The sequence below is a fragment of the Mesitornis unicolor genome, unplaced genomic scaffold (assembly GCF_000695765.1).
Source record: "Mesitornis unicolor isolate BGI_N332 unplaced genomic scaffold, ASM69576v1 scaffold47611, whole genome shotgun sequence".
In the NCBI taxonomy this organism is placed as follows: domain Eukaryota; kingdom Metazoa; phylum Chordata; class Aves; order Mesitornithiformes; family Mesitornithidae; genus Mesitornis; species Mesitornis unicolor.
Window position 1 is genome coordinate 1 of NW_010164007.1, and position 6,444 is coordinate 6,444.

At 39.1% G+C, this 6,444-nt stretch overlaps 1 pseudogene; it reads right to left on the bottom strand.

The window, feature by feature from the left end:
• Positions 1-2,042: 2,042 nt before the first annotated feature.
• On the bottom strand, positions 2,043-2,600 carry LOC104548198 (annotated as a pseudogene).
• Between the last annotated feature and the right edge of the window lie 3,844 nt (positions 2,601-6,444).

The following is a 6,444-nucleotide window of genomic DNA, read 5'->3' on the forward strand; positions in this document are numbered from 1 at the left end:
CTGTGATTCTGTGATTCTGTGAAAAGGAACTTCATGCAGCTATTTAGAGAGCCCAGGGTCACTCCGCAGATGATGAGTGGTTATACTGCAATGCACACACATCTTTTGCATCAGGAGGCTGGCATCAGCAATTCCTGGGTCCCACCTAACCCACCATGTTATGTACTCTCCCAGCACATAATAGCATGCCAAACTGACCAATGATAATCAAGCAAAACTGTAAAAAACTTTGCATCTAAGACTATAAATTAATTTAGGTCATTCTTCATCTTTAGATAAATTAAGTCTGTGCTGTTCTTTTGCCTCCAGTTGTTACATATATGAAAACATAAAAATTGATCCAATTACTTGGGTGATTTAGTCATATAAACCAGAAGAAAATCAACCTTCTTAACAAAAAACTTTTTTTAGTAGACAACAGAACCTTAACTGGGTATCTTACCTTATACTATTCTAAAATACTAGTACATATAGTGCAAGAAAAGAATATCTAGAAATGTTGGCCAAGTACAAGAAAATTGAGGCTGATTTAATTTCAGTTATGATTCATACAAAAGGATCTTCATTCATTTACATATTTTCTGAACAGACTGAATGTTAATTCTTTGAATTGACAAATGCACTATATTTTGCAGAGGAAAGAATAAATGCAACAACTAGCAAAAGTAAAAATTCACATGGTGATGGTTTTTTCTGTGGCCAAGTCTAAAAACATAGGTAGTAATAAGTCTTAATACCTAGAAAAGGCTGTTTCATTTATAGATTTGTTTGATTTAAAGTTGAAGCTTCCAGTTATATAATAATAGTTTCCCAGTGGTTATAATAGAATTTAAACTCTGTGAAATTAACAAGATTTTTCTTTTGGCAGCTATTTATTGCTACATCAAAGTAATCCTGAATGAAGAATAGAGCTGATAACTGGCAATAGCCTAGTTAAGAACAAGTCCCATACAGAAAAAACAAAAATTAAAAAATTGTAGCAATAGTATCTTCAAAACAAAGCACTAATGCAAAACCTTAGTGTTCCTCATTAGGATTACATTTTACTTAATGTCTGGTTAGGAATTAAGTTTCTTTTAATGACTTTTGAAACATTTCATTGAAATATTTGTTGTGTCTGAGTTTAAAGTACAAGAAGACAGTTTTTAAGAGACATGAATTAAAAGTGCACACAGTAAAAGATTATTCCTATGTCTGTACAGGGAGGTCTACAACATCTCGATTTCAGAAGCAAGTGCAAAACTTCATAGGCAGGTTTTGATGAGCAACTCTATAACCAGATCTAAAGGGTTCATAATCAATATCTGAATTGCATGTTAACGACTAGGCTTAAAGACTTCACAGTTCAGAAACTGATGCAGGGAATTCACCCTTGGGAATAAACTGAGACATTGCTTAGTTTGTTTCTAGAGGTAATTACTATTAACTTAGGGTTTTTCTCAATAATGCCTCAAGGGCAAATGAGTAAATCAAGCGTGTTTTGATAATATGCATATAAGGTACCTGCTTAATTGTATTTAGCCATAAAGCCAAGGCACTTGAACACTGCTTGGGTAATTGATCTCCAAAGTGCATCACCTATGTTCTCTCCTCTACGTATTTCAAGTTGACATAGGTGGCTTAGAAGAAGCATTCTTCGTCTCCCACTTCCCTTGTGGGGCAGTCTTATGCTCCTAGAAACATATCATAGAATCATAGAAAATGAGGTTGGAAGGGACCACAAGGATCATCTAGTCCAACCTCTCAAGGTAAAAGTATAGTTTAAATTAGTTGAGTCAGCACCCTTTCAAGCTGACTCTTAACACTTACCAGTTTGGTTTTGGTTTTTTTTTGGGGGGGGGAGTTGTTTGTTTGTTTATAAAGTTTTATTACACAAAAGATGATCCAAACCCAGAAGAGCTCTTCTACAGTTCTAAGAGTTTTGTTCTGTCTTGTACTTCCGTACACTTTTCCAAAAAGCCAAGATAAGAATTCAGTAGTCTCAGTTTCTTCTCATCAAGAGTGTTGAAAACATAAACCATAGCTGCATCAAAATCTGTTATTTATTCTTTGTAATCCAAGAATTGCTGAAGTATTTTCTTATGTTCTGTAGACACTTGCACTGCATTTAAGTGTTCTCCAAAGACAGTAGTTATCTGGTACAGTGCTGTTTTCAGAGACACCCTAAGGGCAAATCACAGCCTTTTGTAGGATGTATCCACCAGACTTCCTGAAATCCTGGGGGGTTTGCTAGAAACATGAGGCAGTTTGAAATGTCTGTCTACAACCTCCTCAAGAGTCAGTACAGTATTCAGAATAGCTGGCAGTGTAGTTTGGACAACTCCAAATTGGTCTTCAGTAGAGAAGGCTGCTACCAAATGAGACAGACCTTCCAAAGCCCAGATGTGCATTTGGGCATCAGAGAAGGCAGCTTGGATGGAGGCTTCTGGGTGCTTGCTGAAGAAATACATTATCAGCACTCATGTTGACATGAAATTTTTTATCTGTTCTTGCTTGTTCTGAAGCCATGTGTAAATAAAAGAAGTAGAAAGTAGAAAAAAGAGGTGATGTTCATTTAGGCACATCAGAGTAACAACATCTTCTAGGCTTTCTGAAGGCATGCAGGGCATAGCAAGGAACTGGAACACCTTTTGTCATAACTGCAGCGCACCAAGCAACCAAAATTGCCATCACAGTATGGGCTGCCGAATAGATAACTTGCCGAGGGTGAACTATTTTTCCTATCATTGCTAAACAAAAGCATGGTATTGATGTCACAACTGCATAAAATTCAACATTGAAGATTCTTATTACCAGTATCACCACAGACATAAGGAGGATACAAAAGAGGACGCAGGAAGCATATAAATAATTGAAAAAATTCGAGACCCAGCGCACTTGGTGGAAGGGACCGCTGAGGATGATGAAGGCCGTGATGCAGATGGCAGCAGCAGCACGGACCAGGTGACAGCGGCCGCCCACACTCCAGGCCAGCACCTGGTGGAGCACCTGGCAGCGCTTGCTGCCGGACCACCTCTGCCTCCATGGCTGCAGCTCAGCTACCCAGCGCCCACATAGTGAGGGAGAAATTCCTGTGCTCCACCAAGTCTGTTATGGTTTAAGGGTTACCAACCTGAAAGGGAAGGATAGGTGGTGTCTGTAGGACCCTGGGGGATCCGAGATCAGTACTGTTCCTGCCCCTTTCCGGCCACAGTCTATAAAAAACCAAGGAGGCCCGAGGTTTTTGTGGGCTTTTCCTGGCTTCCTGGGTTGCTTCCTGTTGCATCTTGGGACGGCTGGGGCTACCTCCATGTGCTCGGCAGCATCCACCACCACCCATTTCCCGGCACCACTGTGGTCCCTTGTGACAAGTCACAGCAGTCGCAGCGGCCACGAGGCACTCCTTGGACACTTCCACTCAGGACTACTGGGATTGGGTTTTGTATATAGTTAAATATCCTTTGTCCCTTTATTAATTCCCTTTTCCATTTACCTGTTGTTGTGTTTCATTAAACTTGTTACAGTCTTAACTTCCAACCTTGTACAAAGCATCTTTTTCTCTATTCCCTTTTTTTAATCCTCCCATGGGAGGGTAGGGGACAATAGAGAGAAAATCCTGCTCTCTGAGCCTTAAACGAAGACAAAGTCCAAAGGCTACAATTATGCAATGTCCTTATGTAAGCCTCACAGGCTCTGCATGAAGATAAAAAAGTTGATTGCCCTCTCTCTCTGCATACATCTGCATAATTTCTGGGCACACTATGGCCCCTTGTGAGGTAATATACATCTGTTTTGCAAGAAAACCGTCCTTCCTGCCTTAGCAGCATCTTTCAAGGTATTTGCCAGTGGCAAAAAGAGTTGTAGCTCTTAAAGAATTATCACAATGATCACTTCAATTACCAGTGAGCATGCTGGGTCCCTAGGAAGATCTGATCTTTTCTGAATTACCAAGCCTTCGCTGTAAAGTTGTATAACCCCTACTTCTACATTAACAAAGATACTGCTAGCTCAGGACTGTACCACATATTTGCCTGTGACATATAGGACACAGACTGTCATGGTTCAATCATTGGCCTGTTGTAAGAGTCAAAATGGGAATCACTAGTGCTTTATTTTCCTCTTAAACCAATTATATGGCTTCCTCTAAAAGGCACATCTGAAATGCAGCTGAATCAAGAAAAAAAATCTCACTTCCATGAACAATCTCCAAAGACATTTAAGAGACGCAGCATTTGCTTTATAGTGGTCTAATGCCGTCCTCTTAGTGTCCAGCCTTTAGTACTATAGTGAATTTTCTCTTTATGGAGATGTAGTAGAAATGATAGTTTACATTTTGAGGTAATTCCAACTGAATAAAAATGTAATAGTGTGTATGTAATTAAGTAAGTCTTTGTATAGCTCCTTTCTTTTATGGTTACTATGGAAGATACTGTAATTTGCTCATGATAAAAAGAAAAAATCCAGCTTTCTTACAAAGATCAGTGATAGCAAAAGTAGTGTTTTCAATGGTTTACTGTTCATGCAACTACTTTACTAATTTTCTAAAACAACCCCTACTAAAGAGAAAAGAAAAAGAGTTGTTTGGCTTACATCTCCAAATATGGTGGTGGCAACCCTTTTAAGATTCAACTGAAATTATTTTCTATTTGTTTAGCTAATGAGTTTATAGTTCCTCTAGCTAAACCATTTTTAGCTCCTAGCCTGTACACTCTGAATTGGCTCAAGATGAAGTGTAGTTTACTAATCTGTAGCATTTAAAATAAACCAAACCAAAACAAACCAAAACAAACCCAACCAATCAACCAACCAAACAAACAAAAAACCAAAACCCTGACTGTATTTTTTTCAACTTGACTTTCAACTTGAGGATCTCTATTCCCTTACACTTCTGTCTTGGAGCTAGTGTAGACAGAGATGTCTGCCTTCACCTGCCAGCTCATACACCCAGGGCAGGAAAACTTCAAAAGCTAAGTAAGCTTGTGACCAACTACTGCTCATTATGAGTGCCAACGTGTGGAAGTAGTACCAAGTAGCAAGTGCTGTAAATCACAGCCTTGAGTGTTGTGTACTCATACCTGCTTGCAGACAAGCTTCCATAGATCTTTTAATATAACTGCTAGGGTGAAAATGTGTTGAACCTCCATGTTGTTTGAAATCTCCTTTTACCAAAGTTTGCACAGACTAGTTGCTAATGGCAAGAAACATCTCCACATCTGACATAGGTGCCCATTGAGTATCATTCTTGATAACTCAAAAGAAGCCCTGAGCATAGGAAGCTGGAAAGCTTTTTCTTTACAACTGTACAAGGTTGCCAGTGTGCTAAGTACTGTCTTCTGTTACATACCATTTAGTATGTAGGTATTTATCTGCTTCACCTAACTTTTATGGCAAGTTTCAACTCTTCCTGTGTCAGAGGATTCCTTTGAGAGCTGAGCCCTGTCTTTTAAGTTTTGCATTTCTAGATAAGCATTAAGACAATCAGAAGTTTCTCTGCACTCTAGATTTTGATTTTCGTATTCATTCCTATTATAGAGTGTTGCTACTAACAGAAGGTTTCTCCATATGGGATCTTGCTTCTGTCACATGCAGAAATACAAGGTGTGCCTTTTTGTGTCAACTAACCCTGGTAACACCGTTCCAGTATCTAATCATATCAAATACATAATTTTGAACAGGGAATAGAATACACTTTCTTTTCTACTTTAAATGGATTACTACAGTCTTAATTATTTTTTTAAACCATCCACAGTGTTGTTTCTCTTCAGTGTTGTTGTTGTCATGGTTTTACTAACTGTGGTGTTATGAATTAACCCCAGTAGGCAGCTCAGCACCACACAGCTGCTTGCTTACCGTGCACAGCGGCACGGGGGAGAGAATTGGAAGTCTAAAAGTGAGAAAACTTGTGGGCTGAGATAGAGACAGTTTAATAACTAAAGCAAAAGCTGTGTGGATGAGAAAAACAAAATAAGAAGTTCATTCACTACTTTCCATGGGCAAGCAGATGTTTAGCCACATCAAGGGAAGCAGTACTTCATCACACTTAACAGTGACCTGGTAAGACAAATGTAACTCCATGTGTCCTCTCTTCTTGCTCCTTCTTTCTAGCTTTTATTGCTGAGAAAGGCACAATATGGTATGGGATATCCTTTTTGTCAGCTCCTAACTTCTTGTGCGCTTCCAACCTCCTTACTGGCAGAGCAACAAGAGGCGGAAAAGGTCTTGATGTTGCAAGCACTGTTCAGCAATATATAAAACACCCCCATGCTATCAACACTGTTCTGGTCACAAATCCAGAACATGGAACCATACTAGCTGTTGTGAAGAAAATTAACTTTATCCCAGACAAAACCAGTACAATCTTCACCCCTTACTCCATACCATTTACATCATGCTCAGATCCTATACTACCCAATACATTCTCATTAACTACCACTCCCATCACCCTCCTTTGATTTATATAGATAT